This window comes from Lygodium microphyllum, chromosome 5 (assembly GCF_053477565.2).
Source record: "Lygodium microphyllum isolate KBCC chromosome 5, Lygodium_microphyllum_v1.1.10, whole genome shotgun sequence".
Taxonomy (NCBI): domain Eukaryota; kingdom Viridiplantae; phylum Streptophyta; class Polypodiopsida; order Schizaeales; family Lygodiaceae; genus Lygodium; species Lygodium microphyllum.
The window spans coordinates 142,861,335-142,882,654 of record NC_141139.1 but is presented as its reverse complement, the minus strand read 5'-3'; positions in this window follow the sequence as shown (position 1 = coordinate 142,882,654).

Below are 21,320 nucleotides of genomic sequence, written 5' to 3'. Positions count from 1 at the left end.
ACAATTCGAGGAGATATGTCCCTTTTCTCCACACCTATAAAATTCCACCTCTGATCTCTGACCACTGCCAGACTATCGTCCTCTGTAACTTTGAGAGGGAAACCTCCTTGGACCAAAATTAGGACAAAATTCTCTAGGCTTTGGTCCAATATCCTATGTTGTCATTTTGGATTCCAGCAAGTTGTAATATTTCCACTCGAAATATTAAGTCGACTTTAAAAACTGCACATCTTGCGCAAAAGTAGTGCAAAATAATCTCCCGTGTGTTGAATAATGTCTGTGGCTAAGTGTTCCCTCCACGCACAATGTTAAATTTCGGCTCTGTGTCATGCAAAAGAGGCTGGGGCTTGAAGACTGCAAGCCGCACGAGAACATCCTTCTTGGAAAAAGGGGCAAATGGATAATGGTTAAGATTAAGGCTTTTTTTTTTAAATTTACCCCTCCCCTCAGTCGATGCATGGTAGGGGGAGAGGGAGTGTGAGAGGGAGAGGAGCTAAGTGGAGAGAGGGAGGAGTATGGTGTGGGGATGCATGAGGGAGGGAAGGCATGAAAGCCCTCCACATGTGTGGATCTCCCCCCCTTACACACTATAAAACCTCCCCCCTGGAGCTTGGGGGGAGGCACGAAGAGAGAGAAGAGGAGGCCATGCTGTCAGAGAGTGCCGCCACACCAGGAAGCCGCTGCCACACGCCGCCTGATGCCGCCTCCACTCTACCATCACCATCATCATTATCACCTCCATCTTCGTCATCGACATCTTCTCTCACTAAACTACTTTCTTCTCTCTCCACGTAGCTTCTGCTCATAAGCATAGAAGCTTCTAGAAACAAGGCTTCTATAAGCCTTGTTCACCCTCACCATTGCGGGATAGCCAAAAATCACATTCTGTAAGGGCCGGGTCCCCCACAGAATAGAAAATCCAGGGCGAAAAGGAATTCGATACGCGAAAGAGTCAAAGAGGAGTTGCTAAACCAGAATTCAATGGCTCCCAAGAAAATGGCAAGAGGCGCACACGCGGGAGTTTCTTCCCAGAGCATACACATGGACATCCCTACGAGCCCTTAAGCCCAGGTTCTTAAAAGAATGATTCCACATTAAAGCAATGCATTAGGCACGTTAAATTTTCGTGGGAAGAATGCCTTTTTGCATGTTCTAATTCATGTAGTCTAGTTAAAATACATTTGGGAAATTATCTCCTTGAACGATTTACAAGAGTTAGTGCATGTCGTGAAAATGAGTTGCTTGCATTTCCAAGTTGCAAATCCCAAAGCACATATTGCTTAAGTTTAAAAAGGTGAAATTTTTTTAATGCATCTTTGATTGGCTGCAGAAAAGAAAGGCGCATAAGGTATTTAGGTAGTAATTTTCCACTTGTAGATTCGTATGACATAATCGTTGTCGATGTTGTCCAAGTAGTTGTATTGCATGGAAATGAAACCATGAACTTGCATGTTGCATGCGAAGATGCTTGTATTGTAAGTCGGGTTAAGTGCCACTGAATGGATTAAGTCAACATTAGTTTATGACATTCATCATACATGAACATTTATCAAAGTTGTATCTAGAAAAGGTTGCATGCCATATTAAAGCCTGAAATTCAATTGCATTAAACGATATGTTTGTAGACAAAGCTCTTGATGTAAATCTATGTAGGTGTTATGCAAGTTATCCCCCAAATTGTCAATCATTCTGATTTTAGCAAGGAAAAGAAATGGTCAATTGCAAACCTTATAGTTGCATAGAAGTAATGAATCGCATATTTGCACGTAATGTGATGTCTTGCAACTATTTACACCTTTAGAACAAGTTTAGCATCTCTAAGAAAAGATCGTTTCTCGTCGCAAGACAAGTAGACCAATTTAGCTAAAACACTTGTATTGTTATAACCCTCAAGGGATTCGTAAAAGCATAACTTGTTGGTACAATGAACACTTCAAAGTGCTAGGTAGGGTTTAGCACGTTAAAAATTCTTCCTAGTATCGCACTTGGGACGCCAAGTCGAGACCTTCAAACCCAAAGGTCCTACCCACGTTCACGGAACGTTAGACACCCATGCAACAACGATCTAGGGTTTTACCCTAAGGATCGATCGACCTAATACTAAACTTTCGATTAAGTTTAGAACCCCTAGGGCCAAATGTTATTGGCCTAGTAAGGTTAGGGATTGGGTTGGGTAAGAAGACACCCCAAACCCTACATCCTGACTAAACATACTTCTTGGCCAAGGAACGCCGTTGATGGGAGATTGATCCCACAAGTTAGATGCGACTCCTATGCAACAAATTGCAACGTCGCATGGCTTTGTGCCTAAAACACAAGATAGATTTTCCACTCCCTGGAACTAGGTTGGTAGGCTCTAAGTACAAGTATAATTTGCAAGAGAATGAGTAGTCATCTGTAAGGCTAAGTTGCCAAGTTAGGGTAACTATGAATTGCCTAGCAAGCAATTGACAAATCAAGTTAGAGCGACAAGGTCGCCAGGATTTACTGTCTTAATTTAAGAAACCTAAGGTGTTGGTTAATTTGGGTTAACAGGGTATAACCCTAACCCAAGGATACAAGAGTACTCAAACAACGAAACCCTTGGGAATCTTACCAAGTCGCAATTGATCCCGGAACGGATGCTGGATGCATTTGGAGATAAGGATTCACTCCTTAGCAGTTGGCCAAATAAACGTCCACTGGATTGATTGTGTTTGTACACTTTAGGAGCATTGTTTGTATTACTTTGCTCAAGGAACTAAAGATGGAAAGATAATTAATGCTTCAGGTTGAAGGCCTGAAGGGAGAGGCAGCATCAGTTACCCCCGACTATCTGCCTGACCCTAACCAAGGGGGTTGTTAGCCGCGCCGGGAATGTGGACCGAACCTGCTGCGAGAGGTCTCTCTGTTGGGCGCTACTTGGAGCAGGAGGATGCTTGGGTGCCAAAGGGGGCTTTGGCCGTAAATCCCTTTCCTTCCGGGTCCTGCACAAGAGGCCGATGTGACTCGAGATTGGATCTCGAGGCCCGCATACTAGTCTACGGGCAGAAACTTGGATTAGTAATCCCTGTGGATTGCTAGATTGCCTTCGGGCGGATTATGGATTAGCCTACGGGTTGGATTATTATGATGTATTCCAAAGACTGATTAATAAGATAACTTGTTGAAAAGGAACTTGTTTGACATTGTTTTTCTATGTCAGTGATTAAATTACATGAAGGAACCATTGGATAATTAAGGTTGTTTTATGCGTGTCCAACTAAATGTGGTAGATAATTAGACAACTAAAGCAACCCTGAGGAAAGTGCAGTGGATGTGGCCATGGGTCTGTCCTACGGATGGGTGGTCCCGGTTGGCCGAGAACTTTTCTCAAAGGAAATTAACAGCAAGAAACGATGACTTAGAATTTAGAATATTAGAGTCTGATTTATGCTATTTTACGAGAACGGAATGGGACTATGCCTTACGGTCGGGCAGAGAGGTCGAGCTTTGCATAACTCTCATTTTCCATTCTCCTTGAACCAAGTGCAGCATGAATCCGCTTTGACCCTAACGTTTCTGCGTAAAGTAGTTCATTTGGGGTTCGACGCTAGCTATCGATCTAGGAATTTGACCACTAGGAAAACCCTGATTTAGGTCGGTCCTAAGTGGAAACGACCGGAATGCTTTTGCTTTGTGGTAGACTCAGGAAGACCTAGATCGCAAACCCCATGACATTCCGTGGGAGTGCCGGGTGGCGCTTTCAGGACTCTCTTCTCGATGGGCTGCTAAGACGTGTCCTGCAAGTGAACAGGTGGACACGTTACACAAGTTGAATCTTGCATTTTCATCCTTCTGTCTTCATTCATACATCTCTTTTAGAGAGAAAATATCCTCTGTATGGTTTTTTCGTAGACAGTAGGAATGGAAGGCTCCAAGAATGGTTGATTTTCGGGTACATTCAGTGGCTAGATGTCCTGCTTGATGACACTTTTTACACCATGTATTAGAGTGTATTACATCTCTTCCATCTCCCACAGGAGTGGATATATTGGCGGTATTCACCTTCACTGTCTGTAGCTGCTCTATTAGTCACATCCATGATCTCTTTCTTGATACTTGCAACTGAGTTGGATAAGTAGTCCTTCAGATTTTCACCTCCTAAAGTGCTTGTAGTAGGGTTTTGGGAAGCTTCTATAACTACTGCATACATTGGTTATGGGTCGATCCAGAAGGTCCTCTGTTCTGGCTCTGATTCAGAGCTCCTATTGAGACTTGGGGTTATTGATTCAAGTTGGTAGGGTTCCACTGTTGTTGAGTCGCCATTGGAGAAACTGTTTGAGGCCACTGTTGCTGTGGTTGAACCATCATTTGAGGCACTGTTGTCTGCAGTGACCACAATGGATTAGGTACATTATACTGCGGCACTGTTTGCATCTATGGATAAGGGTAGGGAACTGTCCCTGGGACTGCATTTGGTGGGTATACCATTCCTGGCATGGGAGGAGGTAAGACTCCTCTTCCTGGAGTCATTGACAGCCTTGCTTCAACTTCAGCATACAATCTTGCACCTTCCACTGCAGCTTGCAGATTGCCTGGTCTTCTCAATTCCACGAACTTGCAAACTTTTGGTTGTAGGTCTCTGAGAAACACTCCTTTTTTAATGCCTTCGTCTAGATGATGGTTAGTCCATCTCTTCAAGACGGATTCCATTCACGAGACATAAGCTTCTACTCTTTCTCCAGAGGACTGACTTAGATTCATGAACTCATCTCACATCCGCTCTTCAAAACCTTCACGCCTGAATTTAGTGAGGAAGGCCAACTTCAGGTCATCCCATGTACCAAAAGTTCCTGTTGCTTGTCTCTCATACCACTGAAATTTCGCGCCCTGAAAAGTGGCGAGGAATATCTCTAACCAATGCTCAGGGGTTCTGGCATTGTTAGCCACACATGCTACCATGAACTCTGCTACATGAAGATCAGGGTCTTCATTGTACTCTCCCTTAAAAACTGGCAATGGGACTACATTTGCTGGCCTGTCATCAATATTTCCAAGACGAATCTGATTAGGAAGGGGACCTTGATTTGCCATGGGGACTTCTGTAAAGAGTGCTTTTAGGGCGCCAAAGGAAGCTTCTGCTGCAAGCTCATTCTCAGCTTTGATTTTTGCCTTCTCTCTTCTCACGTACCTCTAGACTCGTTCTAACGCTTGCCTCTTGATTGTGTCATTCATTAGGGGGTTGGCTCCAACCAGTTAGTTTGTACTCAACATGATAGTATCAGAGAGGGCTTCAATCTCTGAGGGATTCTCTGGCCAACATCTCCTCTACTTCCTTCTTTTCAACATCTCTGAATTCGACTTTCAAACCACTACAGAGGGGGAAATATTTTGTCCTGAAAGTATCAAAACTCATTCTTCTTAGGATCGTTGTTGTGCCATTATAATAGTGTCAGCTTCTGAGGGTTTCAACAGTGTATGTTGTGAAAAACACTCTATCTACCAACTTCCAGTGGGTTGCTAATTAGACAAACAGAAGATTGTCAGTGCACCAAGCATCCCAAGTATCTTGCTATTGAGCATCCACAAACAAATTCCAACTCTTTTCCTTCTTGTTTTCGTGAGCCTCCAACAGACCACGGTTCCTGAAGTTTCTTCATAATCTTCCACTTGATGATGTCTGAAAACTTCTCAATGAATGCCAAATCTTCCATGGATGATCATTCTCTCTATTTCTACTCTTCAGTTTGTTCCCAAACAGTTTGCCACCAAGATGCAAGTTTCTGCTGCTTCAAGAGAAAGAGGAAATAGTCCACCACATAAAGCATGCATTATGATGGTGATATGTTTTCGCCATTGCGGGATGAAATTCTTGTGGAAAGTGTCTTTGATAATGAGAATCTCCAAATCTTTAGTGGAAGAAGGAACTTTGCAAACATCCATTGAATTCTCTTCTTCTTGGCAATGCCATTTCCTTCATTTTCAGCCTCTTTTGATGCTTGTTGATGGCAATTTTCCCTGGCTACGCACCAAAAACATGGAGCCCCAAGAGGAACACCAAGGAAAAGGAGATTCTACTGCAAGAAAATCTATCTTGTAACATCAACAAGCTTTTATTTCATTCTTTTGATCATTAGAACAAAGAAGACAGCAAATCTTCACGCAGCATCATAGTAGATTTCTCCCACAGATTTGATAGAATCAACCATAATCTTCAACATCTTCATAGAATCCATCAATATAACAAAGAAAATAGAAGAATACACCATCTTTGAATGTAAATCAAGCACATAATATTCATCTTCAATGTCGTCATAGTTCTCTCTCTCAATCTCTCATGTACAGTTACACTGTTTTGATAGAATTGACTATCTCTGGCTCTCTCTCTCTCTCTCTCTATCAATAGTACATCATCTCCTCACTACAATACTCTCAAAATAACTCTCAATAATCATTCTTAGGTCGTGGATGCACCTCCCAAGAGGTATGTCTGATATGAAGAGTCACCAGAGCCACTACAGTGTCTCTTCACAGCTCACTACTGTCACTGTCACTCAGTCTTCTCTTCAGTCTTCAGCAGATGCTTCTTCCACTTATTTTAGCTCTTTTGAACTTAGATTCATCCTTTCCAAAAGTTAGAAAACTTTCCCAAAGTCACACATAAATTCTACACAACACTTACAGAAGGTCTACAGAACAGTTACAATATAGTACTAGAGTAGCTACAGTACAATTACAGAGCAGAGACAGAGGCTCTACAGAAGGTCTACAGAGGGTTACAGAAGGTCATCAGAACCTCATAACTCATACTCAAACCATTGCAAACTATCAAGAAATATTCAATAGGCTTCCAAAAGATCTCAATCTTCATCAATCATCAATCCATGCTTCATACAGAAGAAAATCAGAACAAAACAGAAGCTATACAGAAGTATAGAAAACCAATCAGAACCTCATAGAGCTTCATATCTCCACTGAGAATCATCATGAACTTCCAAAATATAATCAATATCATCCAAAACACTCTCAAATATTTCCTTTAACAACCATACATCACTCTAAATCCATCAAAAATCAATCATTCAGTCCTCAAAAACAACAAAAATCAGTCAAAAATTCAATCTTTTTCCACTCTCAATAGGAGAGGAGACTATTTATGTTGCATGTGATACATCATGCTTTTGCATATAGTTTTTTCCAAGAATGGCAGGAAAATTGCATAAAACTATTGTATAAGGGAAGAGATCGCAATTTGCTCACAAACTACCACACGATTATGGGCAGTTCATAGCCATGGCAAAGCTATTCAGCACTATCCTAGAAATGCAATTGAGTAAATGGGTAGAAAGTAATAACAAACGAGCTTATGGACAAGAAGGTTTCCGTCTTGGTCATAACACCATGGACCATTTTGTTACTTTATGTGTGCTTATTGCTTATGGATGAGAGTCGACTTAAGAGAGCAACCTTGTATTATTGTTTTGTGGATTTTAAGAAGGCTTTTGACACTGTACTACCAAGAGTGGGCTTATGGCAACAAATGCAAGAATTAGGGGTCCCAAGTTATCTATGCATGGGAATTTATAGGATATATCAATGAGTGGTGTGCCGCCTCAGAGGTCGCAACGGGTTGTCACAAGTATTTGAGAGTAATATGGGAGTCAAACAAGGTTGCCCAGTCTCCCCTACATTATTGGTTTATGCATTGATAAGCTAGAGGAAATACTTCTCACGGCTATGAATGAAGAGGAAGCCAAAAGCCTGCATATTGGTATGTTTGCCATCTTGCTCTTGCTTTATGCAAATGATGTAGTCTTCTTTACATATACTAGGAAACATATGCATTAGTTCATGGGGATTCTTGAATGATTTTGTCAAGATAGTTGTTTGATGGTGAATGTATAAAAAACAAAGCTAATGGCTATGCACACCAAGCAATCAAAGACCCCACCAAAAGTACATTATGTGGGACAGTCTATAGAGGTAGTATCTACTTTTAAATACTTGGGGATTGAGAATACCTGTAGACCACAGATGGCATACATGTGTGGAGCGGCGATTAGCGGCAGGGAAAAGCAAGTATTATCACTTTGAAAATGACTGCAACCATATAGATACTAAATGCTGGAAAATACACTATATTATTTTTTATGCATATGTTCTGTAGATAGTATTATATGGAGTGGAAGTGTGGGGAGGAGCATCTTCTCATCTGCATGGAACGACATTGAGAAACTACAAGAAGCTTTTATTCGTAGACATTTGGGCATCAAAAGCACCACACCATATGTATTTATGCTTTTGGAAACTTATGAACTGATATCTACACCTCATGTCATGCATATGGATATGCTTATGGAACACTATTGAGCTGAATACTTGATGCTTGGACATTTACTTGAACTATTATACGCAGTCTTGAAATGCTTGGTTCATGCTACTCTTTGTCAGTTACATTGTATTCATGCTCCTCTTGGATGTCACATATATTTCGCTTTGGCTATCGGATGCTAGGTGATATGCATTTGATGCTTACATTGGATTTTGCTTCAAATGGGAGCCTCTGATCGATCTTGGATGTATATAGAGCTTTGGCACTTACAGTTACGCTTGAGCTTGTGGGATCTCTTACATGTATATGCTCGTCATGTTGCCTGTCTGCAGAGCTTTGGTTATGAGCTGATTTGATGTTTCCATTGAGCAAGCACCTATTCCTGTCACTTCGTTGTCAATGGTTTATGCATTTTGGTTGGCTACTCACTAAGTGTTGATACTCATACTTAGTCTGTTTGCCCATGGTTGTTGGTCTCCTCTGCTATCATGAGACCCTCTTTATGCATACAAGGACTTTGCCTATGAGATGTATGTCCGACTGACACTTTGCATTGGTTTTGACAATTCTTGGTACCTTCTTGCCCCAGGTAACTCACTGTTGGATGTATCTTGCTACCTGGCAATTGCAGTGACATATGTATTAGTGATTGCTTCATTTTGGGACAGTTTTACATACTGCTATCATTTATTCCAGCAAGCTGAATTCTGTAGATTTTGAGCACTTCGATGAGGGTAATGCTTACTATTTGATGTTATCTTGGTTATATTTGGTGGACAGGTGCTTCTCTTGGTGGAATCCACCCTTTCAGCTAATTTTAGCAATGGTTTTAGTGCATTTTCTGCTAATTACATCAACCTGCACTTTTTGCTTTTTTGCTTTGATTTGGGACAGTATGGCTGGTCATTTGAAAGACACAGCACTCTTTAACATTGCCAAGTTGGATGGTACCAACTATGGGTATTGGAAGTCCCAAATATGGCAGGTTTTGGTGCAGAAGTTGCAAATTAAATAAACCCTTGCGTTTCAAGGGTGTTAAACCTGAAGATATGGATGATGATGTTTGGGATGGAAGTTGATGAGCTATGCAAGCCTACCATTATCTTGGTACTCTCAGAAGAGGTCCATCATAATGTTGAAGATGAGAACCAGAGTGCATGGCATTTATGGAAGAAGATTTAGGAGCTTTATGCGCAACAAAGTCTTGCATCACAGATGTATTGCCTGAAGCAGTTAATGGACCTTTGCATGAAGGAGGGGACATCCCTATCATCTCATTTCAGTTAGTTTCATGTTATCATGAAGAATCTGTTGTCACAGGGTATTGAGTTCAAAGACAACTTGCACCCTTGTTTTTGCTTGGCACCTTGCCTGAATCATGGGATGTCTTCTGTACTACCATATGCACGAACAAGCTTGATGGGCTGAAAATCAAAGATGTTAAGAGTGCTTTATGGACTACGGAAATCAATAGGAGAAACAATGATGCTTCCCGCTGTTCACATGCATTGATCGTTAGAGGCGAAAGACATGGCAGGTATGATAATGATCATAAGGGTAGGGACTCTCAGAAGTCCAGTTCCAAGTCACGTGGTCACAATAAGTCCCGTGGACGGAAGTCTGATCTTACGTGTCATTATTGTGGGAAAGCAGGACATATTAGGCCGCAGTGCCATAAAATGCGCGATGATAAGCGCAAGGAAAAGGGAAAAGAGTAAGTGCAGGAAAAGTATTTTGAGCGCAGTATTGTACCTGCAAAGTCTAGTGTGTGTGTCTTGGTGATAACAGGTATCTTGACCTTGTGGGCATTGGAGATGTTAGGTTGCAGTTTCCTTCTGGCAGTTCTTTTGTTTTGCATGATATACACCATGTACCTGCGTTGACTCGCAGCCTTATGTCAGCTGGACAGCTTGATGATGTAGGGTACTCTGCATGGAAAATTACTCATTGGCAGGCTTGTACTTGCAAGAGGTGCCAAGTCTGACAGCCTCTATCCCTTACTTGTATCAGGAGCTACATTGGATCATGTTTTGTCTGTGGGTTCTATTCCCCATGTATCCCTTTGGCATGCTCATTTCGGGCATATGTCTCTTAAAGGATTGAAAATGCTTCGTGCTTTGCAGTATCTTCCGCCTTTTGACTCTTCGCATTTTGATTCTTGTGATCATTGTTTATATGGCTGGCAGACTAGAAATACGCATAAAAAGTTTGGTAAGATACACATGGGTCAACCCTTGGCTCTTGTGCACTCCGATGTATGTGGACCCATGCCCTGTCAGTAACTTGGTGGGGCAAAGTACTTTGTTACTTTCATAGATGATTACTCGCATAAGGTTTGGGCTTATCCCATAAAGAAAAAATGTGATGTCCTAGACACATTTCAGCATTGGCTTGCATTGGCTTGCATTGGCAAAGAACCACTCTGGGAAAAGGCTCAAATGCCTAAGGTTCGATAATGGGGAGTAAGTATGTATCACGCGCTTTTGAGCAGTCTTGTGATGAGCGGGGTATTAAGCGTCAGTTGACTGCCCCTTACACCCCACCTCAAAATGGTATGGCTAAACACATGAATAGGACTATTCAGGAAAGGGTTCTGGCTTACCACGGCACTTTTGGACTGAGGTAGTTACTACTACAATGCATCTCATTAACAGGTTGCCTAGCACTAGCATTGATTTTCAGGTTGCAAAGGAGGTATGGGCAGCCAAGCCCCCATCTTATGATCATTTGTGTGTCTTTGGATGTGAGGCATTCTACCATGTGCCCAAAGACAAACGCAATAAGCTAGATCCTAAAAGTGTCAAATGCATTTTTATTGGCTATGGAGATGCAGGAGAGATGGGTTACCATCTATGGGATCTGCAGGTGCAGAAAGTGATCCGTAGCCATGATATCATTTTTCATGAGGATAAAATGTATATGCAGCCTGAGAAAGTGGTTGAGGTACGCAAAGTTATCTTTCAGGAGGAGCCACCTGCTCCCATTCAGCTCACTCCACGGCGGCCAGCTAGACAGCGTGCAGCATCACCTGATGCTCATGGCCCAGATGCTAAACATGCTGATGTTAGACATGATGTCAGTTAGGTAGCAGAGCTTGGGTTAAGGCATTCTACCAGAGATAGACAACCTCCTAACCGTTTTACACCCTCTATAGATTATGTACTTGTTACCGATGCAGGAGAGACTCTTACTTATAATGAGGCTATGCGCAGGGGTGATTGTCACTCTTGGGAGAGGGCTATGCATTCTGAGCTTGACTCATTGCATAAGAATAAGACTTGGGATTTTGTTTCCTTGCCTCAGTGTAAGAAGGCTTTGCCATGCAAGTGGGTGTACAAGCTGAAAAGTACCCCTAGATCCCCCAAGCCGGCATACTATTGACCATGTTTTGTCAATGGGTTCTAACCCACATGTATTTCTCTGGCATGCTCATCTTGGGTATATGTCACTTTTTAAGGGAATGAAAATGCTTAGTGCTTTGCAGCATCTTCCGCCTTTTGACTACTTTTATTTTGAGTCGTGTGATCATTGTTTATATGGCAGGCAGACTAGGAATCATCATAAAAGGTTTGGTATTCCACACATGCATGAGCCTTTGGCTCTTGTGCATTCAAATGTATATGGACCCATGCCCTATTAGTCATTAGGGGGTGTGAAGTACTTTGTTACATTTATTGACGATTATTCACATAAGGTTTAGGCTTATTCCATAAAGCAAAAATTTGATGTCCTGGCCGTCTTTCAGCATTGGCTTGCTCTTGCCGAGAATCAATTTGGGCATATGCTAAAATGCCTAAGGACCAATAACGGGGGTGAGCACGTCCCATGTGCCTTTGAGTAGTTTTGTGACGAGCAGAGCATTAAGCATCAATTGACTGCCCTTACACCCCTCCCCAGAATGGTATGGTTGAGCGTATGAATAGGACTATCCAGGAGAGGGTCCACAATATGCTTAGCCAAGTTGGATTACCACAATATTTTTGGGATGAGGTAGTCTCTACTGCCGTGCGTCTCATTAAAGGTCACCTTGCAGTGGTATTGACTTCCAAGTTGCGGAGGAGGTGGACAGGATAGCCTCCCTCATATGCTCATTTGCATGTCTTTGGATGTGAGGCCTTCTACCATGTGCCCAAGGACAAACACAAAAAGCCGGATCCTAAAAGTGTGAAATGCATTTCCCTTAGCTATGGAGATGCAGGTGAGATGGAAGATCGTCTTTGGGATCCACAAGCGCAAAAAGTGATTTGCAGCCATGATGTTATGTTCCATGAGGACAAAATGCATATGCAGCTTGAGAAAGTTGTTGAGATACGCAAGGTTATATTTCAAGAGGAGCCCCCTACTCCCACACAGCTAGCTAGACAACCTGCACCAACAATCGATCCTCATGGCGAGGATGTTAGACAGGATGTTGTACAGTTAGTACAACCTGCATTGAGGTGTTCTACTAAAGGTAGATGACCATTATGAACCCTCCATAAATTTTGTCTTGGTTAGAGATGTAGGAGAGCCTCTCACCTATGATGAGGCTATGTGCAGGGGTGACAATCACTCCTAGAAGAGGGCTATGCAATTTGAGATTGACTCGTTGCATAAGAATCGTACATGGGATTTGGTTTCCTTGCCTAGTGGCAAGTGGACTTTGCCTTGCAAGTGGGTGTACAAGTTGAAAAGTACCCCTGGAGACCCCAGGCTGGCATACAAGGCCAGATTGGTAGCAAAGGGTTTTAAGCAGGAGCATGGTTTTGACTTTGATGAAGTCTTCTCTCTTGTGGTTAAGATGACCACCCTACGCTTAGTCTTGGATTTGGCTACATAGCTTGACTTGGACTTGTATCAGTTAGATATCAAGATGGCTTTCTTACATGGGGACTTGCATGATGAGATATACATGGAGTAGCTTAAGGGCTTTGCAGAGCTTGGCAGGGAACACCTAGTGTGCAAATTAAGGAATAGTCTTTATGGCTTGAAACAAGCACCTAGGGAATGGTACCACAAATTTGATGCATTCATGCAGTCACAGTGCTATAGCTGTAATGCTATGGGTCTGTTCTTGTACAGAATGGACCCATGCAGTCATGGTGCTATAGCTGTAATGCTATGGGTTCGTTCTTGTACAGAAGAAAGCCCGTGATGGTTAATTATTGATTTTGGTGCTCTATGTGGATGACATGCTTTTAGTAGAGAAAGCTCATGATGAGCTAGATTCTCTTAAGGATCAACTCAACAAGAGCTTTGAGATGAAAGATTTGGGACAAGCCTCTCATATACTTGGTATGCACATTACGCGTGACAAGTCTTATGGACTACTCTATCTGTCCACAGAAGGAGTATATCCATAAAGTCCTTGAGCGTTTCCGTATGCAGGATGTGAAGCCTATTGGCTATCCATTACCTTCTCATGTGAAGGTATCACATGCCGATTGTCATTAGATAAATGAGTAGAGGGCCGAGATGGCCAAGATTCCCTATGCATCTGCAGTGGACAATCTTATGTATGCCATGATAGCCACCCACCCAGATATTATATTTGCATTTGGTGTTGTTGCACATTATATGGCTACACCTGGCAAGAGGCATTGGGATGCCATGAAGGATATCATGAGATACCTGAAGGCCACTACTGATATGTGCATATGTTATGGTAGCCATGATACAGGAGTTGTGAGATACACTAACCCTGATTATATAGGACATGCTGATAATAGGAAGTTTACTTCTGGCTATGTGTTCACTTTTGCTAGAGGTGTTGTTTCATGGATGTCCAAGGTGTAGAAATGCACGACCCTTTTTACTATAGAGACTGAGTATGTTGCAACCACTAAGGCTTGCAAGGAGGCCATTTGGTTACTGACCTTGGTATTGCAGATTCTATCCCTACATTGCATTCGGATTCTATGAGTGCTATCCAATCTTCCATGCAAAGACAAAACACATTGAAGTGAAGTATCACTTCATTTGTGAGGTCATTGATGACATGTCTATTGACCTTGTCAAGATCTCAAGTGACCATAATCCTATAGACTTGCTCATGAAAGCCTCTCTACAAAGTGCTTTGCCTTCCTTAGGGGGTTGATGGGCATTGGATGAGATGACATCTTTCCTCATCCTGTTGTATCTATGTGTATGTTGTATTGTCTTTTTTTTTTCCTTTTCACTCCTCATTGAGGAAGATTCACCTTTAAGTAGGAGGTTGTTGAAGATAAAGGCGCATGTGCCTAGTCGCCCGCGTATTACTATATTGACAATATCGACGTCTACACACTACAGGCGATGGGCGCCCATCACTGTCACTTCATTCTTTATTCTTTTAGTGACATTTGAATAAAGGGAAGGCCAGTCACACATTATGACCGTTGGAGTTCCCACATTGTGTGTGTCTCTCTCTCTTGCTCCTTCCACCATAGCTCTTGCTCTCGCTCATGCCTCCACTTCAGAGCTCGCCCCTTGCCACCACTAGTATCTCCAGTATCTGGAGGCCACCCAACCCTCCGAGGATGGGGCCCACCACCACCGCGTTCCGCCAACTCTACCCATCCAACCTCAGGCAGAGCTTCCACAAGGACAGGTTGAAGGTCGTGTTTTTCCACCCAGCCGATGTTGAGCTCCATGACGTGTAGCACCCCTCCCTCTCCTCTGCAGTCGTCCATGTAGGTATCCCTAGGGTGCAGCTCCCTCAATGCCACCTCACCGTAGATCCCCTCCATGATCAAGTTGGGCTGTGCCATTCGTCAGTGAGGCGGGCACCACAGGATGATCGTGGAGAGAGAGAGAGAGAGAGAGAGAGAGAGAGAGAGAGAGAGAGAGAGAGAGAGAGAGAAGGAAAGGATGACTCACTTGCTTGCTTCCCTCTATTGGCCAGCTACTACCTATTGCTCCTTTTGATGATCCTAGAGTGCTGAAAAGACAAAGAGAGAGAGAGAGAGAGGAGAAAAGAGACCATGTACGTCTTTCTATTGGGGGTAAAGGAGCCTCCGCCTAGCCGCCCGTGTATTACTACACTGACAGTACCCGCCACTACACACTGCAAGTGGCGGGCACTCGTCATAGTCACTTATTCTTTATTCTTTTAGTGATAGTTTGAATAAAGGAAGGCCCAGCCACACATTGTGGTTGTTGGAGTTTCCACTTTTGAGTCTCTCTCTCTCTTGGCTCTTGCCCTCCATCTGCCATACCTCTCATCGCCAAGCTTCTTCCTCCTGGGTTCTACTTCCCTTTCAACTGGTATCGGAGCAAAGGCATTGGAGCTTGCTCGACATTCTCTTTAGTCCGTATTTTAAGAGCTTCAACCAGAGCTTCAATGGCAGCCATGGCACCTTCATTTGTAGGTATGTTTTGATCTCCCACCTCCTTCCTAAGCTTCCAGACCTTCATCGGCTTCTTCTCGGGCTGCATTGGAGCCCCCTCGACATTGCTGAGTGCCCCCAAGGACTATTGAAGACCCCATAGCCCCTAGGAACATGCAGCATAAATTTCGGCGCATTTTTAGGGGGCTGGGCTGACCTTCTCCTAGCATTTCCCTGCTCTTCCTCGGCTTCCCGGCACTCTTGGCAACCTTTCCAATCATTGTTGAACTCCCCGACATTAGTGCTTGGCTCCCAGTGATCGATTCGAGTGCTTCCCCCTTCATCCCTTGCTGTATACACAGTCCCAGGACTGTCAAAACAGGGCAACACTTGACATTTACTATTTGATGCTTCTTGGCATTGCCCGTTTGATGCCTATTGATGCTCGGTGATGCCTGGATGTTATGGGATGCTATGTCTATGCTTTGGGGCTGATTTGGAGCAGATTTGGGCACTGTTTGAGCTTCATTGAACAGTAAATATGCTAATGTAATATAGTGGGCTAAAGCTCATTTACTAGGTGTATGCGTTGGTTCTTGGATACGGGGGGCTTACTGGAGGTTTAAATGATCATACCGATGTCCTTGGAGATTGTCAAATGCTTCTTCTTGGTTCTGGAATGCTTTTGAGCTTGGAATAGGCTTCGCCTTGGTCGTCATTCATTAGCATTTGGCTTCAATTGGCATACTTTTGGACTGGTTTATGCCTATTGTCATTGCTTGACATTTAGGCTTCTTGCATTTATGCTTTGGTCAGATATGGATGCCACTTGGTTTGCCCATGCTTGACAGTTACTTGGAGCTTCGTCTTCAAATATATTTGAGCATTTTGGACCTACTGGGCATTACATTTGGTTGTCAGTTACATGCTCTTTGAATGCTTTCAGGCTTATGCTTTACGGGTCTGAGATAGCTTGGGATTTATGCTCCAGATGTATCCTACTGGGATTTGGCATGTCTGATGCTATGTATTCGATGTATTAGAGCGTTGCTTGGTTATGTATTGAGCTTCTTGCTCTATTAGTTGTGCTTGTGCTTGGTCTCTTCTCTTACCCCCAAGACCCATTACATGCATGACTTCTAGACCTATGAGATGTCTCTTGCTTGACAGGTGATTGGTTTGACAGTTCTTACCTTCTTGCCCTTGGACACTCACTGTTGGATGTATCTTGCTACTTGGCAATTGCAGTGACATATGTATCAGTGATTGCTTCATTTTAGGATAGTTTTACATATTGCTGTCATTTATTACAACAAGTTGAAATCTGCAAATTTTGAGCACTTCTATGAGGGTAATGCTTACTATTTGATGTTATCATGGTTATATTTGGTGGACAGGTGGTTCTCTTGGTGATATCCACTCTTTTAGCCAATTTTAGCAGTGGTTTTAGTGCATTTTTTGCTAATTACAGCAACTTGAAAATTTACTTTCTTGCTTTGATTTGGGACAGTATGGTTGGTCATCTGAAAGACACACCTCTCTTTAACATTGCCAAGTTGGATGGTACCAACTATGGGTATTGAAAGTCCCAAATATGGCAAGTTTGGGCGCAGAAGTTGCAAATTAAACCCTTGCGTTCAAGAGTGTTGAGCCCTAGGATATGGATGATGATATTTGGATGGAAGTTGATGAGCTATGCAAGCCTACCATTATCTTGTCACTCTCAGAAGAGGTCCATCATAATGTTGTTGAAGATGACAATCAGAGTGCATGGCATTTATGGGAGAAGATTCAGGAGCTTTATGCACAGCAAAGTCTTGCGTCACAAATGTATCGGTTGAAGTAGTTAATGAACCTTCGCATGAAGGAGGGGACATCCCTATCATCTCATTTCAGTCAGTTTCATGCTATCATAAAGAATCTGTTGTCACAGGGTATTGAGTTCAAAGACAACTTGCACCCTTGTTTCTACTTGGCACCTTGCCTGAATCATGGGATGTCTTTCGTACTACCATATGTATGAACAAGCTTGATGGGCTGAAAATCAAAGATGTTGAGAGTGCTTTATTGACTGCGGAAATCAACAGGAGAAACAATGATGCTTCCCGGTCTTCACATGCATTGATCGTTAGAGGTGGAAGACGTGGCAGGCATGATAATGATCATAAGGGTAGGGACTCTCAGAAGTCCAGTTCCAAGTCATGTGGTTGCAGTAAGTCCCGTAGACGGAAGTTTAATCTTACGTGTCATTATTGTGGGAAAGCAGGACATATTAGGCCGCAGTGCCATAAAATGCATGATGATAAGTGCAAGGAAGAGGGAAAAGAAAAAGTGCAGGAAAAGTATTTTGAGCGCAGTATTGTACCTGCAAAGTCTAGTGTGAAGATAGAAGAGGTTAATGTCATGCAGGCCCCACTGATTCAGATGATGATTACATACTTGCAGCTTCTTCATGCGATGCCTTACATGCTTCTGAGATACATTCTATGTATGCACAATGCTGGCTCTTGGATTCGGGTGTGCCCTTTCATGTGACACCATGTAGAGATTGGTTTCATACCTATCGTACCATATCTAGTTCTGTGCGTCTTGGTGATGACAGGTCTCTTAACATTGTGGGCATTGGAGATGTTAAGCTGCAGTTTCCTTTTGACAGTTCTTTTGTTTTGCATGATGTATTCCATGTACCTGCGTTGACTTGCACCCTTATGTCAGTTGGACAGCTTGACGATGCAGGGTATTTTGTGTCTTTTGGAGACTCTGCATGGAAGATTACTCATTGCAGGCTTATGCTTGCAGGAGGCGCCAAGTCTAGCAGCCTCTATTCCTTACTTGTATCTGGAGCTACATTGGATTAAATTTTGTCTGTGGGTTCTATTCCCTATGTATCCCTTTGGCATGCTCGTTTGGGGCATATGTCTCTTAAAGGAATGAAAATGCTTCATGCTTTGCAGTATCTTCCGCCTTTTGACTCTTTGCATTTTGACTCTTGTGATCATTGTTTGTATGGTAGGCAGACTAGAAATACACATAAAAAGTCTGATAAGAAATGCATGGGTGAGCCCTTGGCTCTTGTGCACTCAGATGTATGTGGGCCCATGCCCTATCAATCATTTGGTGGGGCAAAGTACTTTGTTACTTTCATAGATGATTACTCACGTAAAGTTTGGACTTATCCCATAAAGAGAAAATCCGATGTCTTAGACACATTTCAGCTTTGGCTTGCATTAGCAAAGAACTAGTCTGGGAAAAGGCTAAAATGCCTAAGGTTAGATAATGGGGGTGAGTATGTATCACGTACTTTTGAGCAGTTTTGTGATGAGCGAGGTATTAAGTGTCAGTTGACTGCCCCTTACACCCTACCCCAGAATGGTATGGCTGAACGCATAAATAGGACCATTCAGGAAAGGGTCCATAGCATGCTTAGCTAGTCTGGCTTACCGCAACACTTTTGGGCTGAGGCAGTTACTACTACAGTGCATCTCATTAATAGGTCGCCTAGCAGTGTCATTGACTTTCAGGTTGCAGAGGAGGTATGGGCATGCAAGCCCCCCTCTTATGATCATTTGTGTGACTTTGGATGTGGGGCATTCTGCTATGTGCCCAATGATAAACGCAATAAGCTAGATCCTAAAAGTGTCAAATGAATTTTCATTGGCTATGAAGATGTAGGGGAGATGGGTTACTGTCTATGGGGTCCGCAGGCGTGGAAAGTGATCCGCAGCCATGATGCCATCTTTCATGAGGACAAAATGCATATGCAGCTTGAGAAAGTGGTTGAGGTACGCAGAGTTATATTTCAGGAGGAGCCACCTGCTCCTGTTCAGCCCGCTCCACGGCGAGCTAGACAGCGTGCAATATCACATGATGCTCATGGCCCAGATGCTAGACATGCTGATATTAGACATGATATCAATCAGGCAGTAGAGCTTGGGTTGAGACGTTCTACTAGAGATAGATGACCTCCTGACCGTTTTGCGTTCTCCATGGAATATTTACTGGTTACAGATGTAGGAAAGCCTCTCACTTATGATGAGGCTATGCACATGGGTGATTGCCAGTCTTGGGAGAGGGCTATGCAGTCTGAGCTTAACTCATTGCATAAGAATCAAACTTGGGATTTGGTTTCCTTGCCTTAGGGTAAGAAGGCTTTGCCATGCAAGTGGGTGTACAAGCTGAAAAGTACCCCTGGACACCCCCCAAGTCGGCATACAAGGCTCGATTGGTTGCTAAGGGTTTTAAGCAAAAGCATGGTGTTGACTTTGATGAAGTCTTTTCTCCTGTGGTCAAGATGACCACCCTACGCTTAGTCTTGGCCTTGGTTGCACAACTTGACCTGGACTTGTACCAAATGGATGTCAAGATAGCTTTTTTACATGGGGACTTGCATGATGAGATTTACATGGAGCAACCTAAGGGCTTTGCAGACCCTGGCAGGGAACACCTAGTGTGCAAGCTAAAGAAGAGTCTATATGGCTTGAAGCAGGCACCTAAGGAATGGTACCATAAGTTTGATGCATTCATGCAGTCACAAGGCTACAGCTGCAGTGCTATGGATTCGTGCTTGTACACGAAGAAAGCACGTGACAATTCTTTGCTGATTTTGGTACTCTATATGGATGACATGCTTTAAGCAGGGACATCTCATAACGAGCTAGATGCTCTTAAGACTCAACTCAAGAAGAGCTTTGAGATGAAAGATCTGGGACAGGCCTCTCATATACTTGGTATGCACATTACGCGCGATAGATCTCAGGGACTACTCTATCTATCACAGAAGGAGTACATTCATAAAGTCCTTGAGCGCTTCTGCATGTAGGATGTTAAGCCTATTGGTTGTCCATTACCTTATCATGTGAAGGTTTCACAGGCCGGTTGTCCGCAACCGGATGAGTAGAGGGTCGAGATGGCCAATATTCCCTATGCCTCAGCCGTGGGCAGTCTTATGTATGCCATGATAACCACCCATCCAGATATAGCTTTTGCAGTTGGGGTTGTGGCACATTATATGGCTACACCTAGCAAAAAACATTAGGATGCTGTGAAGGGTATCATGAGGACCTGAAGGGCACAACAGATATGTGTCTTTGTTATGGCAGCCAGGATACAAGAGTCGTGGGGTACACTGACTCTGATTATGCAAGACATGCAAATAGTAGGAAGTCCACTTCTGGCTATGTGTTCACTTATGCTGGAGGGGCTATCTCTTGGATATCCAGGGCGCAAAAGTGTACGGCTCTTTCTATTACAGAGGCCGAGTATATTGCAGCCATAGAGGCTTGCGAGGAGGCGATCTGGTTAGGTCTTTTGATTGCAGAACTTGGTATGACAGATGCTATGCCTACACTGCATTCGAATTCTATGAGTGCCATTCACTTGGCCAAGAATCCGGTCTTCCATGCAAAAACGAAACATATTGAGGTGAGGTATCACTTCATTCACGAGGTCGTTGAGGACAGGTCTGTTGACCTTGTCATGATTCCAACTGAGCAGAATCCTGTAGACTTGCTCATGAAAAGCCTCACTACCGAGCACTTTGCCTTCCTCAGGAGATTGATGGGCATTGGATGATATGACGTCTTTTTCCTCATCCTGTTGTACATGTGTACATGTTGTACTGTCTTTTCTTTTTCTCTCTCACTAAGGTAGATTCGCCTTTAAGTGGGAGGTTGTTGGGGGTAAAGGTACCTTCGCCTAGCCACCCGTGTATTACTACAATGACAGTACCTGCCACTACACAC